Raw genomic sequence first — 17163 nt, forward strand, 5'->3', positions numbered from 1 at the left:
TCTCAGCCTCCCAAAGTGCTGGGATTACAGGTGTGAGCCACTGCGCCCGGCACTAAAAGCATTTCAAATTGAAGTACAACACACAAAATGTGAACAGGTCTTAAGTATACAGCTGAATGAATTTTTACCAAGTGAATGCACATACTAACTGGCACCCAGATTAACACTCAGAACATTGTCCATGCCCCAGAGTCTTCATGTCGTCTACTAGTCATTGCTCCCACAAGTATTCACTATTCTGACTTCTATCACAAATTTGTTTTGCTCCTTTTTGAACTTTATAGAAATGAAACCATACAGTATGCTTTAATGTCTGCCTTCCTTTGCTCAGCATTATGCCTGTGCAATTGTCATGCCAGACTCCCATTGACCCCATTAGGGATGGCATCCTGTCTAAGAGGCTGAAGAAGAGACGTGGAGACAGCAACTGAGACATAGGGTTTATTGGAAGAACTTACATACAGGGATGGTCCAGTGGCAGCGGCTGGACAGGAGAACCACTCCCATTTGTAAAAAGCATGCAGTTTTTATAGCACTTTTGCTTAGCACCCTCCATCTAGCAACCTCCAGCTAGCAGTTTTCATTTAACCCAAAACAAAGGGCCTCAATCCCATGTACAGCCTGCATTCCAAGGGATGGACTAGGGGTTCAGATGCCCTTCATAGATAAGGCGGGAAACTGGGTTGACCACTCCCAGGTTCCTTAGCTCAGAACTCTGAACACACATTCCTCTTAGACCATAGGTTCATTCTTAAGGGTATACTTAAATTATTGCTGTCAGGTTCAGCTGTCATACAGCAATGTATCCTACTGTTGCATCCAACAGTAACGTGTTCTGATTGTTATACAGTATTCCACTCTATGAATACTATACCCTTGATATACATTTGGGTTGTTTCCAATTTGGAGATATTATAAACAAAGCTACAAATGAACGTTCTTGCACTGTCTTTTGGGTCACCCGTGTTTTCTTTCATCAAGAGTGGAATTGCTGGGGGATAAGGTAAACGCATATTCAGATTTAGTAGACTGTTGCCAAATGGGTTTCCAAAGAGGCTATGCCAATGTACATTCCCAACAGCAGATGATTACTTTCAGTTGTTCCAGATCCTGGCTAACATGTGGTATTGTCATTTTAAAATTTTGTATCCTTTCTGATACGTGAGTAGTGCTGTCTCATTGTGTGCATTTCCCTGATGACTAATGATTCAGCACCTTCTCCTCATATGTTCATTGAACAATTAAATGTCCTCCTTTGTGAAGTGCCTGTTTAAGTATTTTGCCTTCTTATTGGGTTGTCTGTCTTTACATTATGGAGTCCTTCATTAGAATTCACACCTAAAATTTAAATTTCCAGAAAAGCCTGGTCATGGTGGCTCATGCCTGTAATCCCAACACTTCGTGAGGCAGAGGTGGGCAGATCACTTGAGTCCTGGAGTTTGAGACCAGCCTGGGCAACATGGCAAAACTCTGTCTCTACAAAAACAAAAATTAGCCAGGCGTGATGGTGTGTACCTGTAGTCCCAGCTACCTAAGAGGCTGAGGTGGGAGGATCACCTGAGCCCAGCAGCCATGATCACACCACTGCACTCCAGCCTGGGTGACAGAATGAGACCCTGGCTCAAAAAAAAAATGAAAAAAGAAATGTTAAGTTATCCTAAAAAGCTCTCTGGTTCTTAATAATTCTAAAATTGTTCCCCTGCAATATTATTATCAAATAAGAATCAGGAGTAATTTTGGTTAAATTACTCTTGATAAATATGTAACACAAAACATATAAATATGTTATATAACAGATAAATATGTTTGGTGGAATATAACATATTTATATTCCAACAAATATCATCTAGTATTCTATGTGTTTTATTAAAATCTTATATTAATGTAGTAACAGTATTTTTCATTAATTGATATGGTTGGGCTGCATCCCCACCCAAATCTCATCTTGAATTATAGTTCCCATAGTCCCCACATGTTGTGGGAGGGACCCAGTGGGAGGTAATTTAATCATGGGGGCAGTTACCCTCATGCTGTTCTCGTGATGGTGAGTGAGTTCTCATGAGATCTGATGGTTTTATAAGGGGCTTTTCCCCCTTTTGCTTGGCATTTCTCCTTGCTGTTGCCATGTGAAGAAGGAGATGTTTGCTTCCTCTTCTGCCATGATTGTAAGTTTCCTGAGGCCTCCCAAGTCCTGTGAAACATTGAATCAATTAAACCTCTTTCCTTTATAAATTACCCAGGCCAGATGTGGTGGCTCATGCCTGTAATCCCAGCACTTTGGGAGGCCGAGGCCAGGGATTACCTGAGGTCAGGAGTTTGAGAACAGCCTGGTCAACATGGTGAAACCCCATCTCTACTAAAGATACAAAATTAGCCGGGCATGGTGGCGGTTGCCTGTAATCCCAGCTACTCAGGAGGCTGAGGCAAGAGAATCGCTTGAACCCGGGAGGCAGAGGTTGCAGTGAGCCGAGACCACACCATTGCACTCCAGCCTGGGCAACAACAGCAAAACTCTATATAAAAAAAAAAAATTTACCCAGTCTCAATATGCAATCTCTGCCTCCCAGGTTCAAGCGATTCTCCTGCCTCAGCCTCCCAAGTAGCTGGGATTACAGCCACCTGCCGCCACGCCTGGCTAATTTTTTGTGTCTTTAGTAGAAACGGGGTTTCACCATGTTGGCCAGGATGGTCTTGATCTCTTGACCTCATGATCTGCCCACCTCGGCCTCCCAAAGTGCTGGGATTACAGGCGTGAGCCACTGTGCCCGGCGAGCACTATTCTTTAAAAAATTAATACGTTATAAATAAGGCTAAAGTCATTTTTTATTTGAATTCCCCAAATGCTAGTACCCTCCCCTGTGCCAGAAGTAGCCATTGTTTTAAGTTTGATGTGCACAATTCACTACAGTAAACAGTATATACATTGTTCTACAACTTGCTTTTTCCCTTCCACACTTTGTCTTGTTATGCTGTGTTGCATACTCGTCTAATGAATACATTTCAGCAGCTTTAAGGAAAAATACAATATCGATATACCACAATTTATTTAAGCTATTCGCCTATGGATGTCAATTGGGTTGTATAGAGTTTATGTTGTTTCATATGACTTTTTCACATAATAGGGAAGACATTTCTGTACACAAAATTGATCAAAAAAGCTCAATGTTTAACACAGAAAAAAATTACATTTGCAGTCAATACTTTTGTATCTATTCTGCAGTAAAAACTTTTATATCCTTTGGCATCACCTAAAACATACAATGAGGGAATGCCCTCTTATTCTAAAATTCTGCGATGTCGTAAGTATTCCCAATAGGCTATGCCAAGTTGTTTTTAGTTTTCTTACCATACACTGGATAGGTAGTGGGTTTTGTTTGTTTGTTTGAAATAGGCCGGGCGCGGTGGCTCACACCTGTAATCCCAGCACTTTGGGAGGCCAAGGCGGGCGGATCATGAGGTCAGGAGATCGAGAGCATCCTGGCTAACACGGTGAAACCCCGTCTCTAATAAAAATACAGAAAATTAGCCGGGAGTGGTGGCGGGCGCCTGTAGTCCCAGCTACTCATGGGGCTGAGGCAGGAGAATGGTGTGAGTCCGGGAGGCGGAGCTTGCAGTGAGGTGAGACTGCACCACTGCACTCCAGCCTGGGTGACAGAGTGAGACTCCATCTCAAAAAAAAAAAAAAAAAAAAAAAGAAGGGTGTTTAACATTAAAGTTGTTGGCATTTTTACAATATAAGTCCCTTATCCGTCCCCAAAAATTTGATCACGTTTATTAAACATAAATATCTCTTTCATGTACGTGTGGATCTTGAATAGAAGGGTATGTTTCATGTAAAGGTTGGTATGATGTTCAACAGACAGCATAGAGTTCAATATACACTAGAGAGTGAGATGACCCATAAACTGAACCAGAGCTAGTAGTAATGAACATATAAACATGAGTACATGTAGAGTTCAAAGAAATCTAAGGGATTGCTTTGAATTTCTCTAGAGCCTGGAATAATCATTAAAGTCACTCTCAGTATAATCTCATGGGCAAGGAAAACTTCAATTGCTCATGGTGTACACAAGTCTTTACTGGGTTAGGTGCAGTGGTTCAAACCTGTAATCCCAACATTTTGGGAGGCCAAGACAGGAGGATCACTTGAGCCCGGGAGTTTGAGACCAGCGTGGGCAACATAGTAAGACCTCATCTCTACAAATAATTTTTTTAAGATTACCTAGGTGTGGTGGTGTGCACCTGTAGTCCCAGCTACTCAGGTGAGGTAGGAGGAGTGGTTGAGCTCAGAGGTCAAGGCTGCAGTGAGCTGTGATGGCACCACTATACCCCAGCCTGGGCAACAGGGTAAGACCCTGTCTCAAAAAAAAAAAAAAAAAGTCTTTACTAAAGGCTAGGCAATAGCGAATAACCAAAAGGAAATAAACACAACGTGTAACACCAAACTAGATTGTCTGGTTATTACATGACTGTAATAGGTCCGTTGCCTGATGTGCATGGTAAGCCAATATGCCAAGACACCAGGTTGCAGCAAAGAAAGAGTTTTAATTGTAGGGCTGCCATATGAGGAGATGGAAGGAAACCTCAAACTCCCTGAGGAGTTTGGGGCTAGAGTTTATAAGGGTTTTGGAGTGAGCCAAGGCGTGACGATCGTTGCTTGGTTGAAGAGTGCAAGATGAAGTCATGGTACAGAGAGATGAAGAAATGATATTCTCATGTTGATGCTGATTGAGTTACCCTATGAGGGTCTTAAACTGCTTGGCATCAGCTGTTCTGCTGGAATTCGGGATCTGCTTAAGCAAGTCCTAAAAGTGTTACGACTCTAATGTCAGAAATCATATCTATCTTAAACAAAAGCTATATGATTCTAGGGCCGGGAATCCTATTTATAGGTATAATGGGGGTGCAGACAGCCAGTATCTAGTGTGACATGACTTTCAGTAACAAGGAAGTGGGTCAACATGCAGACTGATTACCACTTGATTATAAATATTTCTGTCCAGAGTTCTTGTAAAGCCATTGAGGGTGGTATATTAGTCTCTTTTCATGCTGCTGATAAAGACAGGCCCAAGACTGGGAAGAAAAAGAGGTTTAATTGGACTTACACTTCCACATGGCTGTGGAGGCCTCAGAATCATGGCAGGAGGTGAAAGGCACTTCTTACATAGTGGCAGCAAGAGAAAAAATGAGGAAGAAGCAAAAGCGGAAACCCTGATAAACCCATTAGATCTCATGAGACTTATTCACTGTCATGAGAATAGCACTGGAAAGACTGGCCCCCATGATTCAATTACCTCCTCCCACTGGGTGCCTCCCACAATACGTGGGAATTCTGGGAAATAAAATTCAAGTTGAGATTTGGGTGAGGACACAGCCAAACCATATCATTCCACTCCTGGCCCCTCCAAATCTCACGTCCTTACATTTGAAAACCAATCATGCCTTCCCAACAGTCCGCCAAACTTAACTTACTTAAGCATTAACCCAAAAGTCCACAGTCCAAAGTCTCATCTGAGACAAGGCAAGTAAGTCCCTTCCACCTATGAGCCTGGAAAATAAAAAGCAAGCTAGTTACTTCCTGAATACAATGGGGGTACAGGTATTGGGTAAATACAGCCATTCCAAATGGAAGAAATTGGCCAAAACAAAGGGGTTACAGGGCCCATGCAAGTCTGAAATCCAGTGGGGGCAGTCAAATTTTAAAGCTCCAAAATGATCTCCTTTGACTCCAGGTCTCACATCGAGGTCATACTGATGCAAGAGGTGGGCTCCCATGGTCTTGGGCAGCTCCGCCCCTGTGGCTTTTCAGGGTACAACCTCCCTCCTGGCTGCTTTCACAGGCTGGCATTGAGTGTCTGCAGCTTTTCCAGGTGCATGGTGCAATCTGTCAGTGGATCTACCATTCTGGGGTCTGGAGGGTGGTGGCCCTCTTCTCACAGCTCCACTAGGCAGTGCCCCAGTAGGGACTCTGTGTGGGGGCTCCAACCCCACATTTCCCTTCTGCACTGCCCTAGTAGAAGTTCTCCATGAGAGCTCCACCCCTGCAGCAAAGTTCTGCCTGGGCATCCAGGCATTTCCATACATCTTCTGAAATCTAGGCAGAGGTTCCCAAACCTCAATTCTTGACTTCTGTGAACCCATAGGCTCAACACCATGTGGAAGCTGCCAAGGCTTGAGGCTTCCACCCTCTGAAGCCGCAGACCAAGCTCTGTGTTGGCCCCTTTCAGCAATGGCTGGAGCAGCTGGGACACAGAGCACCAAGTCCCTAGGCTGCACACAGCACAGAGACCCTGGGCTTGGCCCACTAAACCATTTTTCTCTCCTAGGTCTCCAGGCCTGTGATGGGAGGGGCTGCTGTGAAGTCTCTGACATCAACCGAGAGACATTTTCCTCATGATCTTGGGGATTAACATGAAGCTCTTTGCCACTTATGCAAATTTCTGCAGCTGGCTTGAATTTCTCCTCAAAAAAATGGGTTTTTCTTTTCTGCATCGTCAGGCTGCAAATTTCCTGAACTTCTATGCTCTGTTTCCATTTTAAAACAGAATGCTTTTAACAGCACCCAAGTCACCTTTTGAATGCTTTGCTGCTTAGAAGTTTCTTCCACCAGGTACCCTAAATCATCTCTCTCAATTTCAAAGTTCCACAAATCTCTAGGGCAGGGGCAAAATGCCACCAGTCTCTGCTAAAACATAACAAGAGTCACCTTTGCTCCAGTTCCCAACAAGTTTCCCATCTTCATCTGAGACCACCTCAGCCTGGACCTTATTGTTCATATCACTATCAGCGTTTTTGTCAAAGCCATTCAACAAGTCTCTAAGAGGTTCCAAACTTTCCCACATTTTCCTGTCTTCTTCTGAGCCCTCCAAACTGTTCCAACCTCTTTGTGTTACCCAGTTCCAAAGTCGCTTCCACATTTTTAGGTATCTTTCCAGCAATGCCGCACATTACTGGTCCCAATTTACTGTGTTAGTCCATTTTCGCGCAGCTTATAAGACGTACCCTAGACTGGGAAGAAAAAAATGTTTAATTGGACTTACAATTCCAAATGGCTGGGGAGGCCTCAGAATCATGGTGGGAAGTGAAAGACACTTCTTACATGGTGGTGAAAAGAGAAAAAATGAGGAAAAAGCAAAAGCAGAAACCCCTGATAAACCCATCATATCTCATGAGACTTATTCACTATCATGAGAATAGCATGGGAAAGACCAGCCCCCATGATTCAGTTACCTTCCCCTGGGTCCCTCCCACAACATGTGGGAATTCTGGGAGATACAACTCAAGTTGAGACTTGGGTGGGGACACAGCCAAGCCATATCAGGTGGCGTCAATAACTTGCCCACCAGAGCTCCCAATCCGCCATCCAATTGCATTCATCTTAGACTTATCACTTAGGGGACTGAGCCTGGACACCTATTGTTTTAGTTAAGAGGCTTTCCATCTCAATTAACAGAAAACCAACTCCAATCCTTAAACAGTGAAGTTGGCTTATATAACCAAATGTCTTGATACATGCAGACTTCAGGTACAATATTGTCATTGCCCGACAGGTTCTTCCTCTCCACTGCACAGACAAAATCAGTCCACTGAGATGGCAGCATTGCAGTAGAGAAAGTTTAATTGACATGAGGCAAGCCCATGAGGAAGAAATGGGCTCAAATCAGTCTCTGAAGATTTGGAGGTTAGGAGTTTTTAGGGAGTAGGTGCTGCTGCTTGGTTGGGGATGAAATCGTAGGGGTGTGGAAAATAGTCCTCATGGGCTGAGTCTGCCTCTGGGTGGGGCCACAGGATTCATTGAGTCATGAGTTCATGTGGGGTCCATCTGAAAAACATCTCAAACCAATTATACGTTCTGTAATAGTGATGTTATACAGGAGCAATTGGGAAGGTCACAAATCTTGTGACCTCTGGTCACATGACTCCTGAGCAGTAAGGGATTAGAAACTATGCCTACATTTTAGCAGAGTTCAGGCCCCTCTCATAGTCGGAAGCTTGTGGCTTTTTATTCATTTTACAAAGGCAGTTTAGTTTTGGGAAGGGCTGTTATCACCCCTGCTTTAAGGTTAAACTATAAACTAAATTCTCCCCAAGGTTAGCTTGGCCCACACCCAGGAAAGACTGAGGATAGCTTGGAGGTCAGAAACAAGATGGAATAAACTATGTCAGATTTCTCTTACCGTCCTAATTTTTCAAAGGCAGTTTCAACATAATCAAAGTTCTAGCCTGATTTTCTTGCAGTGTTTGTGAGTCCATTCTCCATGTGTAGGTTTTGTTCTCAGGCTGGCTTCCCTCAAGGACACAAATTAAGCAACAGGTTTCTTTGCTTACATTCAATATGGACCAGTGAGATCTACTTTCCATCATTATCACTCAAATATAAAGAACTTTCCCAAAAGCTATTAGTAGCTCAAATTTTATTGGCCAACACTGAGGTACATTCCCATTCCTAAACCATTTGCTGGCCAGGGATGAGATTACCTTAACCAGTCCTTACTTTGTGAGCTGAGGATGGTGTTAGCTTTCCCTAATCCCAAAGGTTGGATAAGGATGGATACCAGAACGAAATTGGGGATCTATGAGAAGGAAGGAGTGGGAAATTGATTATAGGTAGGCACCAAGAATATCCACTATATATATATTTTTTCTACCTTCTTTAAATTCTCACACTATTATTCCCTTGATTTTTGTGGTCCAACTGCACTGGCTTTCTTTTGGATCATCGAACATGCTTTGCTCCTTGTCACCCTAAGATCTTTGTCCAGACTATTTTCTTAGCCTGGAATTCTCTTCTCCCACTCTCTTTCCTGGTAAAATGCTACTCACTTAAAAGTCATTTCTTTCATAAAGCCTTCCCTCAGCCCCTTACTACATTATGTGCTGCTTCTTCCAACTCAAAGTAACTTAAGCAAAAGGAGAATACAGTCAGTTCTCATTATGTGCAGTAGTTATGTTCTATCAAGTTGCCATAAACACTGCATTAGTGAGTACTGAACCGTTACTCCCAGAAGACTTAAAAGATTAGTTTCCAGGGAGCCTCTGGTCACAATATTTTCATCAATGGATCAATACATAACCTTGTTTTATGTGTGTTTTGGCTTAAAGACATCTCATTTAATACGTATTATTGATTCGTTAACACTGAACTACCAACATGCTAACTCATGCCTGAACAAAGCTTATCTAACCCATATATTTTCTCTGTAAGGCACATCTCAGTCTTGTACTCAGGAACGCTCAACAAAACAGCACTTTAGCACTAAGCTTGAGGGCCATTTTAAACAGTGAAAACAACGAAAAGCACAAAATGTGAAAAACGTGGCACTAAATAGATTGCAAAAAGGACATTTGTTTACAGTGTGAGAGGTGAAGCAAGACAGCAGACGTCTTGTTGAACCTCAGCTGGAAACATGCGCATTAGGTGACTCAAATTTTTCACTACTCGGTACATACATGTCAGTGAATGATTGTGAAAGTGCTGTTGGGGCTCAGAAAACAATATCCCGTAGTATGGCACTGTGGCATGCTGAGTGCTTTGACCTGAAGGAGAACCAAGTTCTCACTGACTTTCTCCTGTGCTCTTGTCTCTTGCGCTTCTCTCCTGAAGAGCAAGAGGGAGCTCTCTCTGAATTTCCCTTACCTGCCTAAAAATGGATCCTCCAAAAGGGACTCATTTGTCCCCTCTCTGCAATCTCATTGTCTAGGGAAGATTAATTATATCACAGGAGAGGAGACTAAAGGTTGGTACCTTGCCCAGATAGACTTTGTCAAAAGTTGACACCTATTCTTCTTCTTGTTTTTTTTTTTTTTTTTTTTTTTTGAGATAGGGTCTCATTCCTATCGCCCAGGCTGGAGTGCAGTGGCACTATTGTGGCCCACTGCAGCCTTGACCTCCCAGGCTGAAGGGAGGTCCTGCCTCTGCCTCTTGAGTAGCTGAGACCATGGCATGTGCCTCCACACCCAGCTATTTTTTTTTCTTTTTTTGTAGATATGTGGGGTTTTTCCATATTGCCCAAGCTGATCTCAAACTCCTGGCCTCGAGTGATCTGGCCGCCTCAGCCCCAAATGCTGGGATTACAGACATGAGCCACTGCCCCCACCCCATCTGTTCTGAGGGGTGCTACTTGAGATATTTTCTCTGTATAACAAGACAACTTCGTTCACTATAAATTTCCTCCTCTCACCCTCTCATAACCTGTCACCACCTCCCCACAGAAGCCTCAAGCCCCTATTTCGTTCTATGGCTCAGGATGCTATAAAAACTTTGACCATCTACCCCTTCTTTGAATCTTATAATTTGTGAGGCTCCCACGTGCATGCACATAATAAAACTGTATGCCTTTTCGCTTGTTAATCTGTATGCTGTCAGTTTATTCCAGAGACTCAAATTATCAAACCTTCAGAAAGTAGGGGGAAGGTTTAAAACTCCCTTATAGTTTCAAGAGTATTAATCTAGGGGTTACAAATACATTTTAGCAGGTAAGCAAATTCGCAAATACAGAATCCACGAACAATGAGTGTGGTGGTTAATATTCGGGGTCAACTTGATTGAAGGATGCCTACACAGCTGGTAAAGTATTGTTTCTGGGCGTGTCTGTGAGGGTGTTGCCAGAGGAGATTAACATTTGAGTCAGTGGACTGGGAGAGGAAGACCCACCCTCCATGTGGGTGGGCACCATCCAATCAGCTGCCAGAGAGGCTCGAACAAAGCAGGCAGAGGAAGGTGGGATAAGCTGGCTTGCTGAGTTTTCTAACTTTCATCTTTTTTCCATGCTGGATGCTTCCTGCCCTTGGACATCAGACTCCACGTTCTTCGGGGACTCTTGGACTTACACCAGCGTTTTGCCGAGGGCTCTGTAGGCTGCACTGTCAGCTTCCCTACTTTTGAGACTTTTGGACTCGGACTGAGCCACTACTGGCTTCCTTCTTTCTCAGCTTGCAGACGGCCTGTCATGGACTTCGCCTTGTGATCGTGTGAGTCAATTCTCCTTAAGAAACTCCCTTTCATGTATACATCTACATCCATCCTATTAGTTCTGTCCCCCTGGAGAACCCTGACTAATACAATAAGAATCAATTATATGTTGCTGGATATATCTGGAAAGTCCACGCAGGTAAATCTGATTCCAGGCATGACTAGATCTGAGAGTTTCAGGTCTCTCTTTTTTCCATCCCTCTGTTGTCTCTTCATGGCTTTGTTCTTGAAGAGACTCTCTCTACTCAGCAGCACAACAGCTACCAGTAGTCCCAAGTCTATGTAATTCTTAGTTTACCCCCAAGCCCAGAAGATAAACCCTTTATCTCCCGAGCTCTGTGTATTTAATCTAAGAGAAGAGTCTGATTGGGCTTTCTCGTACCCATTCCCTCATCTAGGGCAGGTGCAAGTGTGTTAGCCCCACCTGAACTGCATGAACAGACTCGTTACTGCGAAGAGGGGAGCCGTAATCGAAAGAAAGGAAAAGGAGCACAGTTGAATCTAATTAACAACAGGTGTTAATTATACCTTGCACATTTTTAGAATTCCGTGAAATGAAAAATGAACATTCTTTAAAAAATAATTTAGTTTTTCAACCGTTGTCCACTCCCACCCCAAGCAGTCCTGTTTGTATTGTTGCCATCTGTATGTCCATGAGTACCCAATATTTGGTTCACACTTGTAAGTGAAAACGTGGTATTTGGCTTTCTGTGCCTGCGTTAATTCACTTAGGATAATGGCTACATCCATGTTGCTGCAAAGGACATGATTTCATTCTTTGTTTTTATGACTCCATAATGTTTCTGTTGTGTATGTACCACATTTTTTTACCCCGTCCACCACTGATGGGCACCTAGGTTGATCCCATGTCTTTGTTATTGTGGATAGTGCTGCGATGAATATATAGATGCATATGTCTTTTGGTAGAATTATTTATTTTCTTTTGGATATATACCCAGTAATGGGATTGCTGGGTCAAATGGTACTTTTGTTTTCAGGTTTTTGAGAAATCTCCAAACTGCTTTCTTTGCACACTGGCTGAACTAATTTACATTCCCATCAACAGTGTACACAGGTTCCCTTTTCTCTGCAGCCTTGTCAGCATCTGTTATTTTTTTACTTTTTAACAATAGCTATTCTGACTGGTATGATATGGTATTTTATTGTGATTTGGTTTGCCTTTCTCTAATGATTAGTGATATGGAACATTTTTTTCATATATTTGTTGGCTGCTTGTATTTTTTTTTTTTTTGGAGAAGTGTCTGTTCATGTCTTTTCTCCATTTTTAATGGGGTTATTTGTTTTTGCTTGTTCAATTGTTTAAGTTACTTATAGATTCTGGGTATTAGACCTTTGTCAGATGTGTAGTTTGCAAATATTTTCTTCCATTCTGTAGGTTGTCCATATAATTTGTTAATAACTTATCCTGCTGTGTGGAAGCTCTTTAGTTTAATTAGGTCCCACTTGTCAATTTTTGTTTTCATTGCAATTGCTTTTGAGGACTTAGTCATAAATTATTTCCCAAGGCCAATGTCCCTAATGGTGTTTCCTAGGTTTTCTTCTAGTAGTCTTATAGTTCGAGGTTTTAAATTTAAATCTTTAATCTATCTTGAGTTCATTTTTGTATATGGTGAAATGTAGGGGTTGAATTTCATTCTTCTGCATATTGCTAGGCAGCTATCCCAGCACCATTTATTGAATAGGAAGTCCTTTTTCCATTGCTTATTTTTGTCACCTTTGTCAAGATCAGATGGCTGTAGGTATGCAGCTTCACTTCTGGATTCTCTATTCTGTTCCATTTATCTATGTGTCTGTTTTGGTTGTAGCCTTATAGTATAGCTTGAAGTCAGGTAATGTGATGCCTCTGGCTTTGTTGTTTTTGCTTGGAATTGCTTTAGCTATTCAGGCTCTTTTTTGGTTCCATATGAATTTTAGAATAGTTTTTTTCTAGTTCTGTGAAAGATGACATTGGTAGTTTGATAGGAATAGTGTTGAATATGTAGATTCCTTTGGCAGCATGGCCATTTTAACAATATTGACTCTTTTTCCGTGTTTTGTTTTGTTTTTTCTTTTTTTTTTGAGACGGAATCTCCCTCTGTTGCTCAGGCTGGAGTGCAACCTCTGCCACCCAGGTTCAAGTGATTCTCTTGCCTCAGCTTACTGAGTAGCTGGGATTACAGGCATGTGCCACCATACCTGGCTGACTTTTGTATTTTTGTTAGAGATGGGGTTTTACTATAGTGGCTAGGCTGGTCTCAAACTCCTGACCTCAAGTGATCTACCCACCTCGGCCTCCCAAAGTGCTGGAATTACAGGCATGAGCCACCATGCATAGTGCTATTTATTCTTCTGATCCATGAGCATGGAATGCATTTGTGTCATCTATGATTTCTTTGAGCAGTGTTTTATAGATCTCCTTGTAATGATCTTTCATCTCCCTGTTTAGATGTATTCCGAGGTATTTTGTGTGTGTGTGGCCATTGTAAATGGGCTTGTATTCTTGGTTTGGCTCTCAGCTTGAATGTTGGTATATAGAAATGCTACTGATACTTGTACATTGATTTTGTATCCTGAAACTTTACTGAAGTCATCTATCAGTTCTCTGAGCCTTTTTATGGTGTCTTTAGAGTTTTCTAGGTATAGAATCATATTGTCCGTGAAGACTGATATTTTGACTTATTTTCTGATTTGAATGCCTTTTATTTATTTCCTTTGCCTGATTGCTCTGGCTAGCAATGTACTACGTTGAATAGGAGTGGTGAGAGTGGGCATCCTTGTGTTGTGCCAGTTCTTAAGGGAAATGCTTCCAGTTTTTTTTGTCCATTCAGTATGATGTTGGCTGTGGGTGTTACATAGATGGCTCTTATTTTTGGAGGTATGCTCCTTAGATGCCTAGTTTCTTGAGGGTTTTTATCAAGAAGCAATGTTGGGTTTCATTGAAAGCTTTTTCTGTGTTTATTGAGATGATCATATGGTTTTTGTTTTTAATTCTGTTTCTATGGTCAATCACATTTCTTGAATTGTATATGTTGAACCAACCTTGCATCCTAGGAATGAAACCTACTTAATTGTGGTGAATTAACTTTTTGATGTGCTGTTGGATTTGGTTTGCTAGTATTTTGTTGAGGATTTTTGCATCTATGTCCATCAGGTATATTGGCCTGGAGTTTTTGGTTTTTTTTTTTCTGTTGCGTCTTTGGTAGGTTTTGGTATCAGGGTGATGCTGGCTTTGTAGAATGAGTTAGGGAGGAGTACTTCCTCCATGATTTTTTTAAAAATAGTTTCAGTAGAATTGGTATAAGCACTTTGCATTTTTAGTAGAGATGGGAGCTTCACCACATTGGCCAGGCTGATCTTGAACTCCTGACCTCAAGTGATCCATCAGCCTTGGCCTTTGGCCTCCCAAAGTGCTGGGATTACAGGCATGAGCCACTGGTCTCCATTTCACTTAGTTTTGCTCTGATTTTAGTTATTTTTCTGCTAGGTTGGGGATTAATTTGTTTTTGTTTTTCTAGTTCCTCTAGGTGTGATATTAGGTTGTCAATTTAAGATTTTTTCAAGCTTTTTGATGTAGGCATTTATTGCCAAAAATACTACTCTTACCACTGTTTTTGCTGCATCCCAGATATTTGTTATGTTGTGTCTCTAGTTTCATTTATTTCAAAGAATTTTTTGATTTTTGCTTTAATTTTATTGTTTATCCAAAAGTCATTCAGGAGCAAGTTATTTAATTTCCATGTAATTTTGTGGTTTTGAGAGATTTAGGTATTAATTTCTATTTCTGTTCCACTATGGTCTGAGAGTAAGGTTCCTATGTTTTTGAATTTACTGAGGCTGACGTAAGTATATCTTGATATTTTGCTACTGTCATTTGAGAGCATACTCTAAAAAATATAAATATGGCAAAGCATATTGCCCTGCTCTGGCCCCGTTTCTTCTTCTCCTCCTCTAGAGGCAACCACAGCTTTTTAAAATATAAATATATAACTTTTAGTGTATATGCATGTATCCATAGAGAATATACAAATTATTATTTGTATTTCTAAATTAAACATAACTAGCATCATAGTTTATAGGTTCGTTTTCAACTTGCCTTTTAACAGCATTTTTTGAACTATACAATCTGATACATGGAAATCGAGTTTATTCCTTTTATCTGTTTATTATTCTATTGTATCATTGCGGGAAGTCAGGGATGCCGAATGGAGGGACCAGCTGAAGCAATGGCAGAAGAACATAAATTGTGAAGATTTCATGGACTTTTATTAGTTCCCCAAATTAATACTTTTATAATTTCTTACACCTGTCTTTACTGCAATCTCTGAACATGTCAATTGTGAAGATTTCATGGACATTTATCACTTCCCCAATCAATACTCTTGTAATTTCCTATGCCTGTCTTTAATCTCTTAATCCTGTCATCTTCATAAGCTGAGGATGAATGTCACCTCAGGACCCTGTGATGATTGTGTTAACTGCACAGATTGTTTAAACAATATGAAATCTGGGTACCTTGAAAAAAGAGCAGGATAACAGCGATGTTCAGGGAACAAGGGAGATAACCATTCGGTCTGGCTGCCTGAGAGCCGGGTGAAACAGAGCCATATTTCTCTTCTTTCAAAAGCAGATAGGAGAAATATCGCTGAGTTCTTTTTCTCAGCAAGGAACATCCCTGAGGAGAATGTGTTCCCAAGAGGAGGTCTCTAAAGTGGCCACTTTGGGAACATCTGTCTTTTACGCTTGTAGATAAGCGATGAAATAAGCCCCAGTCTCCCGTAGCGCTCTCAGGCTTATTAGGATGAGGAAATTCCCGCCTAATAAATTTTCGTCAGACCCGTTGTCTGCTCTCAAACCCTGTCTCCTGATAAGATGTTATCAATGACAATGTGTGCCTGAAACTTCATTAATTTCGCCCTGGTCCTGTGATCTCGCCCTGCCTCCATTTGCCTTGTGATATTTTATTCCCTTGTGAAGCATGTGATCTCTGTGACCCACACCCTATTCATACACTCCCTCCCCTTTTGAAAATCACTAATAAAAACTTGCTGGTTTTGTGGCTTGGGGGGCATCATGGAAACTGCCGACATGTGGTGTCTTCCCCGACACCCAGCTTTAAAATTTCTCTCTTTTGTACTCTTTCCCTTTATTTCTCAGACCGGCCAACACTTAGGGAAAATAGAAAAGAACTTACATGAAATATTAGGGGCTGGTTTTCCCCGATATTGTATGAATATAAGAGAATTTATCCATTCCTCTACTAAGGGAGAGTTAGAATGATTTTGATTTTTTGAAAATTTTTACTAAAATACTTAATTGCTATAGTTTTATAGTGCATCTTGACATCTGGATGTCTGGGTAGTGTAAGTGCCCTTCAATTCCCCTTCAGAATGTCTCTATTCTTAGGCCTTTACGATCTGAATCTTAGGACTACCTTTTCAGATTACATAAAACCCAGCCGTGAGTTTGATTTTGATTGGAATTGTGTTGCATATGCAGGTTAATTAGTGATGAACAACATGTTGATGAGGTTAAGTATTCCTACTTAAGAACATGGCTGCCAGGTGTGGTGGCTCACACCTGTTATCCCAGCACTTTGGAAGGTTGAGGCAGATGTATCACTTGAGGTCAAGAGTTCAAGACCAGCCTGGCCAACATAGTGAAACCCCTGTCTCTACTAAAAATACAAAAAGTTAGCCAGGCATGGTGGCATGCACCTGTAATCCCAGCTACTCAAGAGGCTGAGGCAGGAGAATCACTTGAACTCAGGAGGTAGAGTTTGCAGTGAACCGAGATCATGCCACTGCACTCCAGCCTGGGCAATAGAGTGAGACCCTGTCTCAAAAAAAAAAAAAAAAAGAAACATGACAAACCTTTCCATTTACTTTGAGTTTCTTTAAACTTCGATCAATATCAATAATAGAGGTTTTGCATATCTTTTGTTGGATTTATTCATAGCTATCTAACCAGCTTGGTTGCTTCTATGAGTGGGATCATTTCTCTTTAATAACATTTTCAGATTGTTTGCTGCTATGCTATGGAAATGTTTGCTGCTATTTTGTGGGAATGCAACGAATTTTGTATATTGTGCTTAAACCCACATTGCAGGACTCTTTCGTTAATTATCATAGTTGTATTATCTTGGATTTTCTGTGTAGATAACCCTGTTATCCATGAATAGTTACCTTCTGCTC

General features: G+C 41.4%; 1 long non-coding RNA gene across 1 annotated transcript in view; it reads left to right on the top strand.

The window, feature by feature from the left end:
• Positions 1 to 17163, top strand: part of LOC131381219 (uncharacterized) — an 89837-nt gene that overhangs the window by 10069 nt on the left and 62605 nt on the right. The window contains exon 2 of the long non-coding RNA XR_009209799.1: positions 10799 to 10971. This is a non-coding gene — a long non-coding RNA (uncharacterized LOC131381219). The remainder of the gene's footprint in view (positions 1 to 10798; positions 10972 to 17163) is intronic.

Source organism: Hylobates moloch, unplaced genomic scaffold, assembly GCF_009828535.3.
Source record: "Hylobates moloch isolate HMO894 unplaced genomic scaffold, HMol_V3 SCAFFOLD_14, whole genome shotgun sequence".
NCBI classification, from domain to species: Eukaryota; Metazoa; Chordata; class Mammalia; order Primates; family Hylobatidae; genus Hylobates; species Hylobates moloch.